Source organism: Pteropus medius, unplaced genomic scaffold, assembly GCF_902729225.1.
Source record: "Pteropus medius unplaced genomic scaffold, Ma_sr-lr_union100, whole genome shotgun sequence".
Lineage (NCBI taxonomy): Eukaryota > Metazoa > Chordata > Mammalia > Chiroptera > Pteropodidae > Pteropus > Pteropus medius.
The window spans coordinates 6,051,491-6,068,782 of NW_024354503.1; the positions used below are offsets into that span (position 1 = coordinate 6,051,491).

General features: G+C 32.4%; 1 protein-coding gene across 2 annotated transcripts in view; it reads right to left on the reverse strand.

Moving 5' to 3' along the window:
- The window catches only part of EYA3 (EYA transcriptional coactivator and phosphatase 3), an 87,037-nt gene that overhangs the window by 58,643 nt on the left and 11,102 nt on the right, over positions 1-17,292 (reverse strand). The window lies entirely within an intron of this gene.

Below are 17,292 nucleotides of genomic sequence, written 5' to 3' on the forward strand. Positions count from 1 at the left end.
ATAAGTGAAACTTCGTATCTTAGAATTAAGGAAAAATAATCATGTAAAGCTGGGACCCAATTTTATTCTGAAATAATGAGCTCCACCAAATATACTGCCTAGTCAATTATTTAAGCAAAACCTTTACATTCTCAGATCCTGCTCTTCCTATCTTGATTTTCATACTAAAACAAAACAAAACAAAACAAAAAAAGAAGACTCTAAGCCCTACATTTACTGGCAAGAACACCTAATTGTGCCCTTCTGTCAAGAGAGAGACAGAGAGACATTAGAAAACTTAAGTACATTATAAAAATGAAAAACTCCATTACTATTTAACAAAATGAAACTAGCACTTCTCTGAAAGAGATATAATTGCTTATGCTTTTAATTAAGGTCACACCTGTTTTCACTTCTACAATCCACTATAGCTGACTTAACATATAAAGCTAAAGCAAGTTTAAAATCTTATTGCAGAAGTAATGAAAATCAATAAATAACATAAAAAGGGAAATGAAAAACTTCAATTATGTCAATATACCACCACTTCACTTCTACTGCTCCATCTGGGTGCAATATAACACACTTTTAGAGCCACACTCCAGAATGGGAAAAGGAGAGAAAAACGTGTGGAAGGGGTACAGTCAGATACAAAAATGTCCAACTCTGACACAGCTTTACTCTCTGCCCTGATCTAGAATGTCAAAAGAAAAACAAAGTTTAAAGGTTAGAAGCACTGGATGCTCCATGCACTCACGTGTAGCTCATACACGGAGCCTCAAAAGTTCTCATACTCCCTCCCTGACGTAGGTAACTAGTGCTGTAGAATTACAGAGCGCAATAACTAAAGCTCACGGGAGCTATCTTCCCTGTCCTTGTTTTGTTCTACTTAGAAGAGCATAATCAATGTGACGTGAAAATGACTCACAACTGTGAAAGATGAAACATTTTTATGTTTCACTAACTTATATCTTAGCTTTAAACTGAAATGTCTTAATGGGATTTTAATATTGTCTAAGTGTACATAACATATCTATGATTTCATCCCATAAGAACAAAACAGGGCCAAATCACTAGTAAAATGAAATGCTTCATTTGTTGAATTTTTGTGTGACCAGCTCTCACCTAAACAAAAAGTGATAACATTCCACGTTTTACTTAAATGAAGGCCATAACTATAATAACTGCAATCTCTAATTACATTCTTGGCAAGGGAGAAGGAGGCGATATTCCTTCTCATGGGGAAAGGATTATAAAATCTATCTCTGGTCAAGAAGAAGGTAAGGAAAATTGATTTTTTTTAAAAAAAAGGATACTCAGTAACGTGTTTTAATTTTGTTTTTAAACACAAGAACTAATTTATTTTAAAAATATGAACAACATTAAAGGAGAACACAGATTTTTATTGATCAAAAGGGGTTGTGGCTTTTAAAAGGCAAGAAATACTACTCTTAATAATGAGAAAATAAATTTTTCAAGCCATACAAAAATAATGTTAAAATCTTAAATTTTGTTTTCTAGAAATATGGTAATATTCTAGTGATTCTGGACTAGTTTCTTATTTTTCTTGAAGTAAATTCTATGATGATATAAGAAAACCTTTTTTAAGAGAAAAATTCAGACGTTCCCTTCTACCGCTCCTATTTCTTCTTCTATGAAAATAAGCAGTCTTTGTTGTTTCCATCATAAAAATTTTCTTTGCTTTCTCAGCTTTTAAATTTAGAGGAATAAATAGGGCATAGGTAATTTCTATATTTAGGGAAAAACTTTAAAAATCAAGTAATTGGTTAATGACCACCAATAATTTTGGTCATTTTAAAACAAACCAAAAAAAGCAATCTACAAGGAAAGCATATGATTTATTATAGAATCTTCTAGTATTCTATGGGCAATGTGTGATATGTGTGAAGTTTGCAAACATACATTCTGGCACATATGTGTATAAAATATAATAATAATGAGTATAAATTACATAATTCCATTGCAACATGCATCTAAGATACTACTTTCCATCAATACACTATTTTCTTCCTTCCAAAAATCTGTAATTTGAAAGACCTGAAATATAAGAACATACTAAATACATGAATGCACATTAATACCATTTATCAATGTGCTAAAACTTTTAATATTAAGATCTCAAACCATCTTCTAAAGTGTCACGTGCTTATAATCAAAAGTCGCATTTACTAGCAACCAGATCAAAGTGTTATACAACAGACATGGTGATCGGTACTTGATAATAAAAAAAGTACAGAATTACTATACAAATCTTAGCATTCTCATTTCCATATACTAGTTTTAGAGTTTAATCTAATTGTGTTTTTGTGGGAGGCAGGGTTGTTCTTTTTAGACCATTAATGTAACCTAATATTATTCTACATTCAATGAGATGCATCTTTTAAATATTCAATAATATAACGGCTTGACATAGAAGTGGAAAGTGAGATATATGCAAAGAAAAGAAGCTGGACCATCTTCTTACACTATATACAAGAACAGACTCAAAATGGATTAAAGATTTAAATATAAGACCCGAGACCATAAAACTTTTACAAGAAAACAAACATAGGCAGTAAACTCTCTGATATTACTAACAGGAATTTCTTTTCAGATATATCTCCTCGAGTAAGGGAAACAAAAGAAAAAATAAACAAATGGGACTACATCAAACTAAAAAATTTTTGTACAGCAAGGAAACCATCAGCAAAGCAAAAAAGACAACTGACTGTTTGGGAGAAGATATTCGCTAATGATGCATCTGATAAGGGGTTAACATCCAAAATTTATAAAGAACTTACACAACAACAACAAAAAATCCAATTAAAAAATGGCAGAAGACCTGAACAGATACTTCTCCAAAGAAGAAATACAAATGGCTAACAGATATATGAAAAGATGCTCAAGGTCGCTAATCATCAGAGAAATGCAAATTAAAACCACAATGAGATATCACCTCACACCTGTCAGAATGGCTATCATCAATAAATCAAAAAACAGCAAGTGCTGGCGAAGATGAAGAGAAAAGGGAACCCTCATACATTGTTGGTGGGATTGCAAATTGGTATAGCCTCTATGGAAAACAGAATGGAGGTTCCTCAAAAAATTAAAAATGGATATACCTTTTGACCCAGCAATTGCACTTCTGGGTATTTATCCAAAGAAAATCAAAACAATAATTCGTAAAGATATGCACTCCAATATTCATGGCAGCACAATTTACAATTGCCAAGATACGGAAGCAACCTAAATGCTCATCAACAGATGACTGGATAAAGAAATTATGGTTTATATATACAATGGAATATTACTCAGCCATTACAAGAACAAATTAATCAAAAACAGACTCACAAATATAGTGGACAATTTGGTGATGGACAGAGGGGAGGAGGGTTGCAAGGCTGAGAGAATGGGGTGAAGGGTTAAAGAAGTACAAATTAGTAGTTGATAATTAGGTACGGGGAGCATGACAGAGAGAATGCAGTTAGCATTAATATGATGGTTAAGTGGAGGGCTAGGGGAGGGAGGGAGCAATTGGAGGGATCATTTTGTCAACATTATAGATGTCTAACCAATGTACTATATAGTTGAAACTAATTTAAATAAATAAATTTATAATAAAAAAAGAAGTGGAAAGTGGACTCTTACTGTAATTTAAATGAATATAATTACAACTTAGCCAAACAGCCAAAGAAATTACAAAACATGCTCTGAATTTCTTGTTTTAAGTTACCTTAAGAAATCTGAATTGTAACATCTTTTCATAACTTTCTAGTTTCAATTCTTATGATTGGTTTCTAAATACAGCTGTTTTATCAACTTTTTTGGAGTTTGTCAGTATCTATATGCCTTCATGACAGAAACCTGGGAAAATCTACAACTTAGAACAGAAATTTCCCTACTTGCAAATGCTGACAATGAAAAAATAGAAACTTAGGTTTCATTCAAAAAGGTGGCACAATTGTAAATATTGTGATTTCATAAGTTGAAAAATAAAAGCTGGATCCTTTTGTAATATGGCAGCCATAATTTTTAATCCATAGAAATTGGAAGGGAAATAATTAGTAACAAATATTTTATTTCAAAATTCTAATTAGATTCTACCTCATAATTTCTGTTTTGTAACAAGTTCAACACACTATTTATCCTGTAGTTGTAAAAGGCTACAAGCAAGAACGTAAGTTACTTCAATGTGTTGTTATAGCTCGAAGTACAGAAAAGGAAATAAAAAATATATAAATATTTTAAAGCACAGAATAAAGGTCAGTTTTTTTCAACGAAAACATACGCATCATTCTTAATTACAACATTAAGAAGACGGTCTGATTATAGGTCTTGAAAGAGGAACTTGATGCAGCTAATTGTGCACACAGATATTAAGGTTTAACTGAATATCTCTGATACAATTCTAAGTAAAACACAGATAGCTCATAAATTTGATCACTGACTACACTGTATTTTAGAAGTCTATTTACTACTCCCTCCAGGTCCTTATATGTATTTTTAGAGCATGCCAAAGAAAAGGCTACAGAAGTTTCCCTGGAGAAAATTAACAACATCCCTCCCAAAATTAAATATACCTCAGCAATAATAATTATAAAAAATAGTAGCCTAAAGAAGTACCAAAAAAGTGGTCTATCATCACCTATGATTTTTATTATGTGAATTATTTTAGGACTTAAAAGAAATAATTAGCAAATGTCTACCATGGTATCCTCAAATATAATTACGTGCCTTGAAGAATAAAAACAAAAAGCACAAAAAGCAAAATACCCTCTTCTAATGCTTTAAGAGGATAGCTTCAAGTATTGTTATTCAACAATAATGGATCTAAAGGGGCTCTATCAATGAATTCAGAAAACAAGTATCTTAACACCCAATGTAAAGTCTTAAGTACCAAACATAAAGCCTAAAGGTATCTCTTCAAAATAAATTTTAATTTATAAACTAGGAGGCTTACAAGGCAAAAACCAGAAAAGAAGTCAGGAAAAATGGTTTCGAAACATAAGAAAACATTTTTGTGGTCTCTTGCAGAAACAGTGCTTATTAGTAATAAGTGGGGATGATACTAAGTAATGATTTGGGCTTCATAATCTACAGAACATACATACATTAGGTTTCAAATAAGAAGTAAACGGAGGTTTATTCCAACGCCCACAAATTTCTTACTGGAAATTAGGCAAAAATAACAATGAATATCTTGGAGGAGAGGAGAATAATAGAGGCTACTCAGGAAGATCTGCCCTACATCAGTCTTTAAAACCAATTATAGTGGGAAGGATAAGAGAGCTATCATTTACTGAGCACTTATAATACACCAAGTATTTTTATATTTGTTATCCTAAGACACAGCTGGTATCATTCTCATTCTATGGATAGGGCAACTGGGATTCAGAGATCTAAACAATTTGCCTGAGAATAACAGCAGTGTTTCTGGTTAAAATACAAATATATCAAGAGACTAGAAGATAGTGGTGATGGCTGCACAGCACTGTGAATGTAGTTAATGCCACTGAATGACATACTTGAAAGTGGTTAAAATAGCTAATTTTGTCATGTATATTTTACCACAATAAAAAAGCACAAAAAGACCCATGAGACTAGAAATACCAAAACAATGATCAAATCTAAAAGTGCGTATAAGTGGAGAAAAATCAATATTTAAAAAATATTATAAGAAAAACTGAATATCAACATGGAGAGAAACATATCCACACCATACACTATGATTAATCCTAAATATATGGAGAACTAGTAGCATTCAAAAAATATTAGAGAAAACAGAACAGTATATTTATCTCATCTACGGAAAAGAGAGAAATTTTTGAGCAATAGAAGAGAGCATAAGCAACTAATCAATAGATTAGGTTATGTAAAATAAACTTTCATGAAATGAAAACATAACAAATCTAAAATTAAAAGGATAAAATAAATGGAAATGATAATTGCAAAAATTACGATAAACTTAATGTCTACAATATAAACCCAACCAATTCAACATTTACTGATCATCTGTTATGTGGCAAACAATAACTAACATATATATCCATCAAAGGGTACAATTTAAGAGCAAATCGGCATTTAGGAAAAAAAGATTCTCACTACTAACTAAATTTTCATATTTTTAAGATACCACTTCATACCTATTAAACTACCAAAAATAAATCTAAACGACAAAACCTAGAGTTATCTGAGCTTGAAGAAGATAGGAAATATTTAGGCACAGCTGTAAAATCAGACTGTTCTTCAGTCAGATGACAAAAGAGGCCATAAAATTGCCCATGGTCTGAATAATTTTTCTTGTTTTTTTTCCCCCCAAAAATAAATAGAGTAAGAAGCTAACTTTATTAAAAGAGAAAGTCTGTTGTTCACAGAAACGAAAAATTGGAAACAACCAACATGTACAGAATGGTTTACCTATGCTACAATTTTAAAACTGAACATTCTATATTAAAATGGAAATTGTAACCTATTTTAATATAAGCTCATTTAAAATGTGAAAAATATAAGATTTTACATTAATCAGCATAATAATAACTTAAATATGATTTGGTAAGAAGCAAAAGCAGATACAAAGGAATATAATGCTGGATGCTTTATGTAGGTTTGTGTATTAAAATATTTAAGGGTACATTATTTTTAAAATGCTTCTACAAAAATGTTCAAGACATTAAACTAAAATTGGATATAAATTCTACATTCTGACTTTTTTTCCTCAGGAAAAAAATTCAACTTTGACGAAAAAGCAATTTAAATTGCAGTGATCCTCTCTTACCCCCAAATCTTAACAGAAGTTCATGACAACACTACAGGCAGAAAGACTCATTTAATTTTCTTGCTGTCATCTCTTTCATAAAAAGTCAAGTTAGACCCTGCACACAAATCCATGGTTGGTTCACTTTATAGTTCTGAGCAAAGGTGTTCAACTCCCCATAGTTAAAGAATTTGATGTCAGAAGACATTTTACATTTGGTATTACCCTATTGGGCAGAAACTATTCACTCTGTGAACCAAGAAAACTTCTAACATATGATGCTACAAGGAATACAGAATATTAAATTGTTAGAGATAATCCTTATTTTTAGGGTCGAGTAAACTAAAAACAAATATGTGAAAGCATTGCCTCATGAAGTCTGTAACTAGCAGAACCAACAGGAGAACCCGATTCTGACCTCCCTTGTCTGAAGCTTTTTTTCCCTTCATGTAAAATTGAGCATACAACTTTCCCTTTTAAAATTGCATTCCTAATATTACTTTAGGCTATTTATTCCTTTTCTTTCATTAATTCTCTAACTATTCTGTTATATAACTTTGACCTCATGGTATAACAGCATGATCTTAGTTTTCAAATGTTTTAAATTTATACTTAAAATTTCTTTTTTAATGCGTTATATGGTACTTTAAGAACCTCTTGAAAATCCTAAAATGATTCACTTTTTATGCTACTTTTTAACTTCTTGCACAGTCTAGCAAAAATAACAATTTGATTTCTCTTTACAACCATCAGTCTTTAATTTACGATGTAGATTTTGATCTACTGTTAACAAAACAAATCATTTTAATTACAAGGTATGTGAAAATAAATTTTTACCATTCCTAGTCAGAGATAAGCATCATTTTAGAAAAACAAAATATCTCCCAACCTATTAAAACCTCAAAGTTACTAGTGAAAGTACTTCTTGCTTCATTATTAGTTAATAATTAAGAATTCTTCAGAACTACTCCTCTGACCTCTACTGTGACAGCTAATTCTGTTAAAACTATTAATTTTCCCTTGGTTCTAAGATTCCTGTGGAATCTTGATTCTAAATTCCACAATGTCAGAGACCACCTTCGTCTTTTTAGTATCTGTAGCACATAGTGGGTATTCAGTAAATATTTGTTCAGTCAGTCTTGACTCCTCTATTTACCTAAACCAGTTCATTAAGAAACTTCAATCTATTTAGAGGTACAAAAAATTAAAAACTTTACTATTCCCATTTCTTACCAGGAATGCCTAAATCACAACTTCAGTTCTTTACAAGGTTTGTTAACTGATTTGAAAAATATTATTTTGAAGTTTGTGTTCATTGAAAAGTTCCCTTCAAAAAAAGCAAGGCATAATATATACTATAAGCAAATTTTAATATCATATCAAGGTATCACAACACAGGTACTACTTACTCAGAGCTTAGGAACCTTTACTCAGAGCTTAGGAACCCATAGGTTTCTCTCTCTTAATAGGCTAAAGTTTTAAGTTAAAAAGGAAGGGGACACCCAAAAATTATATAATTGTATTAACCAATGTTACCCCAATAAACTTAAAAAAATAATAATAATTTTTAAAAAGGGGGGAAGGGGAGGGTAGGAGGGAGAAGAAGGGGAGGGTAGAAGGGAGGGAGGACCCACATCCTAATCTTCAGAACCAGTGAATGTTACTTTATTTGAAAGTGTCTTTGTAGATGTAATTAAATTAAGGATTCTGAGATGAGATTATCTTCGATTATCTAGGTAGGTCACAAATGCCATCTCATGTCCTTATGAAAAGGCAGAGGGAAATTTAACACACAGACTGAGAAGGCAATATAAAGATGAAGGCGGAGATTGGAGTGATATGGCCAAAGAATGTCAGCAGCCACCAGAAGCTGGAAGAGGGCTTATGGAGGAACGCAGTACCGCCAACACCTTGATTTCAGATTTCTGGCCTTCCAGAACTGTGAGAGAATAAATTTCTGTTGTTATCAGTCTTCAAATTTGTGGTAATTTATTATGGCAGCCACAGAAAACTAATACAAATAGCAAACTTTATTTTGTTTTTCCATTTGTTTTTGCTATGACCTCTCTGCTTGGGTTTGTTGGCCATTTGGCCACTGAATGAAATATATAAACTGAAAAAGGTGGGAAATGAAAAAAGGATGCAAATAAGATAATATCATTATACATACAGCTGCAAAAATGCTTCTAAATATTAATAGAGTAAACATAAACCATTCAAAAACGTTTCAAATAATTGGACAGTTTGCCTAATAGAACTGTCACATAACTACAAAGTTAGTTAGCATTCTCGTGCTTTCATTCTGGGCCAAACCCTAAATTCATAGTGGAAGAAATTCCCAGCTAACATAGTAATACTGGTGGTTCATAGATCTTGAAAAGGCTTTACTGATTTAATGCTTTGAGAACAAACTCAAGTAGAGACAGTCCCTGACGTAAGATGGTTTGACCTCCGATTTTTCAACTTTATGATGGTACGAAAGCGATACATTCAGTAGAAACTGTTCTTCAAATTTTATCTTTTCCGGGGGCTAGCGACATGCTGTACAACACTCTCTTGTGATGCTAGGCATTAGCAGTGAGCCACAGCTCCCAGTTACCCACACAATCCTGAAGATAAATAACCAATACTTTACAGTGTACCGTGATGCAGCATTTTCTGGATATTGTGTTCTGAGCACATTTAAGGTAAACTAGGCTGAGCTATGATGTTTGGTAGGTTAGGTGTACTAAATGCATTTTCGACTTATCACATTTTCAACTTAGGATATTTTCAATTTATGATAGGTTTATCAGGACATAACCACATCATAAGTTGAGGAACATCTGTACTAGTACTAGCGGACTGTCACTATACTCTATTTGATGTGTTGTGCTTAGAAAAAAAATTACTGCTAGAGTTAAATCTGAAAAATACACAAGTCCTCCTTTCCAGATGATCTTATCCGACAATCTTAGGCAAACTATGCCTCAAGATTAAAGCTCATAATTTTCTATTTTGATTGAAGCTCCTATTTTGCTTTTCTCTCATGAAGTCAATTTGTGATATCTATATAGTATTATGCTTCTCCATAAAAGCATTTACTAAACGTTTCATTTTAAACTTTGTAACGTTATGCTGAGTACTGTATGAAGAACATTAATAAACAGATCACAGAATGGTAATAAATAATCAGAAATTTTTGTCATTAAAAAAATGTGACTTTTCTAACTCAGCAAATTATTTTTTTGCATGTGTTTCTTTGAGACTTTCTTTTGTGTATGCCTTAAACAGAGCCTTAAAGTCCTTTCTAAACACTTAAGTATTCACAGAATATCTCAAACCAGAAGAAAAATACTAAAATAGAACACAGAGTAGAATACACCAGGTATTAAAGACATATTCTGAAAGAAATCCTAATTACTTAGTGTGTTTTGGCTGTCAAAAATTTATGTCAGTGTTGAAAATGCCATTTAACTAAACACTAAAATATAGATTTAAAAAAATAAAAATATAAAGGTTTAGCTAAGTTAGCCAATAAAATGCTAACTTCAAGCAACAAAGTAAATGAGTAAGAACTTACTCTTTTTCTTGTTAAAGACTCTTAACTGAAACAATTATTTTCTGATTGGTCTAAAATGAAGGGACTGAATCTACAAAGGCCAGCAGTCTCAAACTTTGGAATCTCTTCTAACTGCAATTCAAAAACAACTATACACAAACTAAACTCATTCGCCAAAAGAAAAGAACATGACATATATAGCATTCTGAAACAGATATGAACAGAGACTATAGCGCTATCTTATAAATTAGTTATAACACGTTAGAGCCAGAAATAATATGTTATACTAAATGCAATGTGGTATTTTGGACTGTATCCTGGAATAGAAAATCATATTGGTGGAAAAAATAGTGTAATCTGAATAAAGTCTGGAGTTAACAGTAATGTATCAGTGTTGGTTCTTAGTTTTGACAAATGCACTATAGCAGTATGAGCTACTAATAAGAGGGGAAATGGGTAAGGAGTATATGGGAGCTTTCTGTACTTATCTTTGAAACACTTCTAGAAATCTATTCCAGAATATTATTATATTATATCCAAATTAAAATATTCTAAAATAATTATTCCAAAATAACTTGTCTTAAAAAATGTGGCATCATTGTACACGTACTAGAATGGTTAAAATAAACAAAAGAAAACTGGCCATACCAACTTAGCAAAGATATGGAGCAACTAGAACTTCCCCTTACACTGCTGGTGTGAATACAAAAAGGTACAGTACATTCATTATGAAAAACAGTTTGGCGGTGTCTTATAAAGCCAAACATACACTTACGTTAGACTCAGCAATCCCACTTTGAATTATCAATCTAAGTGAAATGTAAACATGTTCACATAAAAACCTGTACATAAATGTAGATAGCAGCTTTTTCATATATACACCAAAGACTGGAAACAACTCAAATGTCCCTCAAATTAGCGAATGGATAAACAACTGTTATATATCTATAAATGGAATACTACACAGCAATTCATGGAACATGGATGAATCTCAAATGTATTATGCTAAATGGAAGAAGCCAGGCTTAAAAGTCTATATATTGTATAATTCCATTTATATGGTATTCTTTATATAAAGTAACTGTAAAGAAATATCAGTGGTTGACAGGTGCTAGGGAATGGGGAAGAAGGGATTAGCTACAAAGGGGCATGAGGGAACTTCACTGGGGTGATGGAACTGTTCTGTATCTTGATTGTATTGATAGTTACCCGATTGAATGCATTTGTAAAATGCACAGAACTGTACACTTATAAGGATGAATTTACTGTATATAAATTATATCTCAAAAAATTATAATAGGATCTGTTTAGATTTTTAGAAAGAAAATTAATCACATATGAAATTGAATAAAATTCTACGACTAATATAAACAAACAAAATTATAAATACAGTTGAATCAACAAGCAGTTTATGAGTTCAGAGATTTGAAATGTTGGCTAATAAAATTATAAACATAGTTGGGGCAACAGTTTACTCACATTTTTAGGGTACCTATAAATTTTTAGGGTACCTATAAAAAGAAAGAAAGAAAAACAAGAGAGAAGGAGGGAGGGAAGAAGAGAGAAAGTGAGAATGAACAATAGAATGAAAAGAATGAAAGAAAACAAGGAAAGAAGGAAAGGAAGGGAGAAAGCAGGGAGAAAATGAGAGGGGAGAGAGGAAGGAAGGAAACTTAAAACAGGCAATGAACCATGTAAAATATCTCTCTGCAAAACATACATAAATTTATCAAGCCAGAAATACTACAGCAAAATACTTTGCAAACCCCATGATACCATGAAAACATGCATCTGATAGAGAGGGGAAAAAATCCAAAGAGAAATCTGTAGTTTAAGTTTTGAAAGAGAAAAGTCACATAAAAGTCCACATCATTTTCTGGAATTATCATTATGGTTAACATTGAATAGCATTGTTTTCTTTAAAAAATATTTAAAGAGTTTATAGGCATAATACCAAAAGTGTGCAAAAACCGTTAAGCAGGCTTGCTTTATGAGACAGAAGTTTCTAAGAAGTTTGTGATCAAGTTTTCATAAAGTCGATCATTCCAAATGCACTACAGGAGCTTACTATTTAATGAGGCAAATTAGTACAAGGGAAAGAGATGGGATTTGGGGTCAAAAGGGTTCATCTCTGTTACCTACCAGCTATAAGACCTTGGGCAACTCAGTTTTAATATCTCTTGTAAATATAGATTTATTTTAAAATTCAATCAATGAGTGCTTAGGAAGAGTCTAGTACAATGAACAATGCCTGACACATAGTATAGGTACCCTAAAAATGTGAGTCCCCTTACATTCATAAGCATCTTGCTATGCACTGAGAGTGGAAGAATAAATGAATAAGGCAGGACCATTTCCACAAGGCATTTACAGTCCAGTGGATTTCTTAGGTATGACATCACAGCAAATCCAATAAAGGAAAAAAATAAAAGGATAAATTTGACTTCATCAGAATTAAAAACTTCAATCCTTTCATTTATATTCTGGTTTCTATACCACTGTACATTTTTTTCTATTTAAGCCATAATTGATATTTTGCTAATGATCTTTTCTCAATCCACACCTTATTTGTATTTTCTGCAGGATTTGATGACACTGACTGCTCCATATGTACTATACTCCTTTTAGGGTACCTGAAATTTGCCTTCTTCACCCATGAGGGTAAGCCCTTTAGTCCTTATATATACACACACATACATATATGTCTAAGTAATTCTGCTTCTCTGATGAACCCTGACAGATCTGACAGACTGAAAAAACCCTGACAATCTACTGAAAAGACTGCAAAAATTATTGCACACTTCCCTGTACCTTAATTAGCACCAAGTACCATCAATCTTTCAAAAATTTTGCCTAATTCAATAAGTAAAACATGATCTCGAAATGCATGACTTATATCACTAATTATAAATGAAAACAAGTATTTGCAGTTGTTTGACTTTTATTTCTGGTAAATTGCCTATTCATATCTTCTGCCCAATTTCTATCAGGTTGATCATCTTCTTGACATTCAGTATGAGTTCACTGTAAATTATGGAAATTAGCCTTTTCACTTATATTATACATTTTACATATTAAAATGTACATATTATATGTTTTATCTCACTTTATCATTTGTTTTTTGACTTTCTTTATAACATATTTTACCAAATATAAGTTATAACTTTCAGGAAATAAAATGTCAATCTTTTTCTTTTGCATTTTTTAGGTTTTGTACCCTATTTAAGCTTCTCTAAAACCAATTTATGATTTCATTCATCCTTCCTTCTATAACTTTGATGGCTTAATTATTTATATTTACATATATGCTTAGAGAGGCAATAATAGCACAGTGATTAAGAGAACAGACCATGAAACAAGACTGCCTAGATTTAAATACTACCTTCTGCCATTTATTTTCTATGTGACTGCATCAATCTCCCAATCTGTAAAATGGGGGCAATAATAGTAACTATTTCACAAAGCTGCTAGGAGAATTAAATGTGTTAATAAATGTAAAGAGCTTATGACAACTCTCATGTATAATAATTGTTAAGTGTTAGGTGTTATTATTTGATTGATCTAACAAATGCTTAACCAGTTGTCCTAATCTCATTTACTAAATCTCATCTTTTTTTCCAATGATTTGAAATGTCAATTTTGTAATATGTAAACCAAAATTCCTATATATGCAATTTCTAGACTTTGTTCACTAGTCTTTGTTTCGCTAGTCTATTTGGTACTTCTTCAAAACCCAACTTGAATTATTATAATTTCATAACATGTTGTAGAGGCTTTTTTAAATTTCATGTGTTTTAATACTTGAAAAAGCTAGCCTCTCTTCTTCATTCTCCGTTGTCAGATTTTATGCTTTCCAAATGAACTCTGGAGTGATGTTGTCAAGTTTTAAAAAACTAATGATCATTTCATTTAAATTACATTAAATATATAAATTAATTTAGGGAAAACCAACAAGTTTACAATATTGAGTTCCCCTATTTAAGAGCATATTATGTATTTCCAGTTAATCTTTTTTTAATGTCTCTTAGTAGATCCTCTCCACTTAGTTATGTTGCTATTTTATCTTTTTGTTACATTTTTCATTATATTTTCTAAAGAAGTTGCTTTTTATATGTAGGAAAGCTGTTACTGGTACATTAATTTTCTAATAACAAGAACAGTAAGATAGTTGATTCTTGAGTTTCATGTATATATTTTCCCTTGCTGCATAAAAAGTTCGCTTCTTCTTTCCCCAATATTAACCTCCTTATTTCTTCTTCTTGCCTAATGATATTGGCTTACACCTCCACTATAATGTTAAGTAACAGTGCTAACTTGGGCATCTTTTTCATGTTCCTCACATTAATAAGAATACTTCTAGCAGTCTACTACTAAACATGGTAGTGGTTTGGTTTGAAATAAGGTTTTTCTTAATCATGTTAAATGAGAATTTATCAATTTTAATTATATGGAGAATGCTTATCAGGAATGGCTATTCATTAGGTCAAATGCTTTTTTGGCATCCAAAAAGATGACCACATGGTTTTTCACTCACCAATTAATATAATACATGCTAACGGGTTGTACTAATATTGAACTATATATGCATTTATTTAAGAAATGAAACCCTTGGGTTGTAGAATATTATTTTAATGTATTGCTGACTTCAATTTTCTAATACTAAATTTAAGATATTTACATTGATATTTGTAAGATTTTTCCATATTTTCCTATTTTGTGCTGTCCATGAAGTTTTGGAATCGATATTTCATTGGCTTTCTTAAAAAAACTGTAAACTTCCTTTCTTTGTGCATGCTCTAGAGCAGACATAATTACCTGTTCCTTAGCTATTTGAAATAACATTTGGGTCTAAAGGTTTTTGTGGAGCAGTCCTTTGACATGTTTATTAATTCTCTTCATTGTTATTGGTCTCTTGAATTTCTTTCTTCTGGGGTCAAGTTTGGTAACATTTTTCTAAAATAGCCACCTCATCTAAATTGTCAGGTATGTATAGGGTTTTACACATATGTATGTGTGTGGTTATTTCATTCTTTTCTTTAGAATGTTGAATTCTACCATATAACGTCCCAAACTTCATCCAAATCAGTTTACTCTCGATGTACTTCCTGTTGATAAAAATCAGGAATCAGAACATTCTGGTTCAAGACAGCTCAGAAAGCATACCCATTTATATTTTCTCTCTCCAGAGATCTACCCCATAAAAATAATAGTAAAGGAATGAAATAGATAAAAAAACACAACAACAAAGAAAATAAAAATAGTGTTTTCAGGGGGTGAAAGACTCAACAAATTTTTAGAAGACAAACTGAATAGAGGATTGACATCTGAGTCATTCATTTACTCATTTCAAGAAATATTCTATATACTAGGCATTGTTCTGAGCACTCAAGATAAAGCACTGTGCAAAAAAGACAGAGTCCCTGCTTTCACTGTCTTTATATTCTAATGAGATAGAAAAATAAATTATTATTCAAACAGTAGTAAGAAAAATAAAATAGGACAACAAAATAGAGAAACTAATTATGTAGAGCCTGGGTTCTTTGTCATAATGTGGCCACTGAAGTCTGCTGTTAATTTAATGGTCAGCTAATAATTACAGATTTCCTTAGACACCTGGAATCAATAAATCTCCTAGTCTATATTGATGGGCTTTGCATATGTATTAGGGCAGAAGTCCCCTACCCCTAGGCCGGTATCGGTACTGGTCCATGGCCTCATAGGAACCAGGCCACACAAGAGGGTAAGCAAGCGAAGCTGCATCTGTATTTGCAGCTGCTCCTCAGCACTAGCATCACCACCTCAGTTCCACCTCAGATCATCAGGCATTAGATTCTCACAGGCGCACTAGTCCCTGGTGCCAAAAAGGATGGGGACCGCTGTATTAGGGCACGCCTTTAACAATCGGCCGGTCAGTTCAGAACTCTGCCTTAGCCTTCACTACCTGCTTGCACAGAACCCCAAGATGAACTTCAAAAGCCTTCTCAGGTCTTCCTTAAATATGCACACAACATGCACACAGCCCCAAATGTATGCATTGCCTTCTAGATGCCCAGAAATATATTGGAACTTTACAAATCCCATTATGGACACCTCATTCCTCAGCTTTTCCTTTTAAGCTTTTTGGTTAGCCTGTTGCTTATCCCAAATGTTATTCACTGTCACAGGCAGCCAAGATGTTCAGCAACTGCCTCTAATTGTTTTTAATGAATACCCTGATGGAGAAAAGGATGTTTGTACAGGATGAGCTCCAAGTCAGGTCAAAAACAATCTTGTGAATGAAGCCTTTCAAGGAACCACCAAACAGGTCAAATGATGACTATTCTCTAAGAACAGGGCTTTGAAGGAGCTCCGATCTTCCAGTGGCTTCTAGGCTGCTAGTTTTCACCATGATTGTGACAGTTCATTTTCAAGGGTACCATGGAGCTGGAGAGAGGACGATGGGAACAAAGTAAGTTAAAACTCTACAAAGATCACTGTTTTCGCTGAGATTCAGCCATTTTTCTTGAATGCTCCCACATTGCTGCAAACTTGTGGTTAATTTTTAGTGTTCTGAAAAAGTTGATTCTATTTATGCCAGTGTTCTCACTGCTTTTATGAAGAGAAAAAAGCAGGTTCCTACTCTGCCATCATTGTTGACATCCCCTGCATTTGAATTGAGAAACTCCTTCAGCTCAATCTTTACACTTATTAATTTGCTATTCAGCCCATTTTATATTTAAAATTTCAATAGTTACATTTTTTATTTCCTCTGAAATTACTAATAATGCTTACCTTTAAAATCTTCAATTTTTACCAGTTACTGTTTCCTTTAGTGTTGGTTGCATTTGGTACCTCTAAAGTATTAACTTTCCTCAAATGACTGATAAATATAGGTTATTAGTTCACATTTGTAGTTGGTAGTTTCAACTAAACAGTTCTTCCTCAGAGTGGATGAGAATCTTTGTTAATTTGTTATTATATGCAGGTTCTAGTTTATATGCACTCACGCCTAATGACTATGGAAGAAGGGTGAAATATG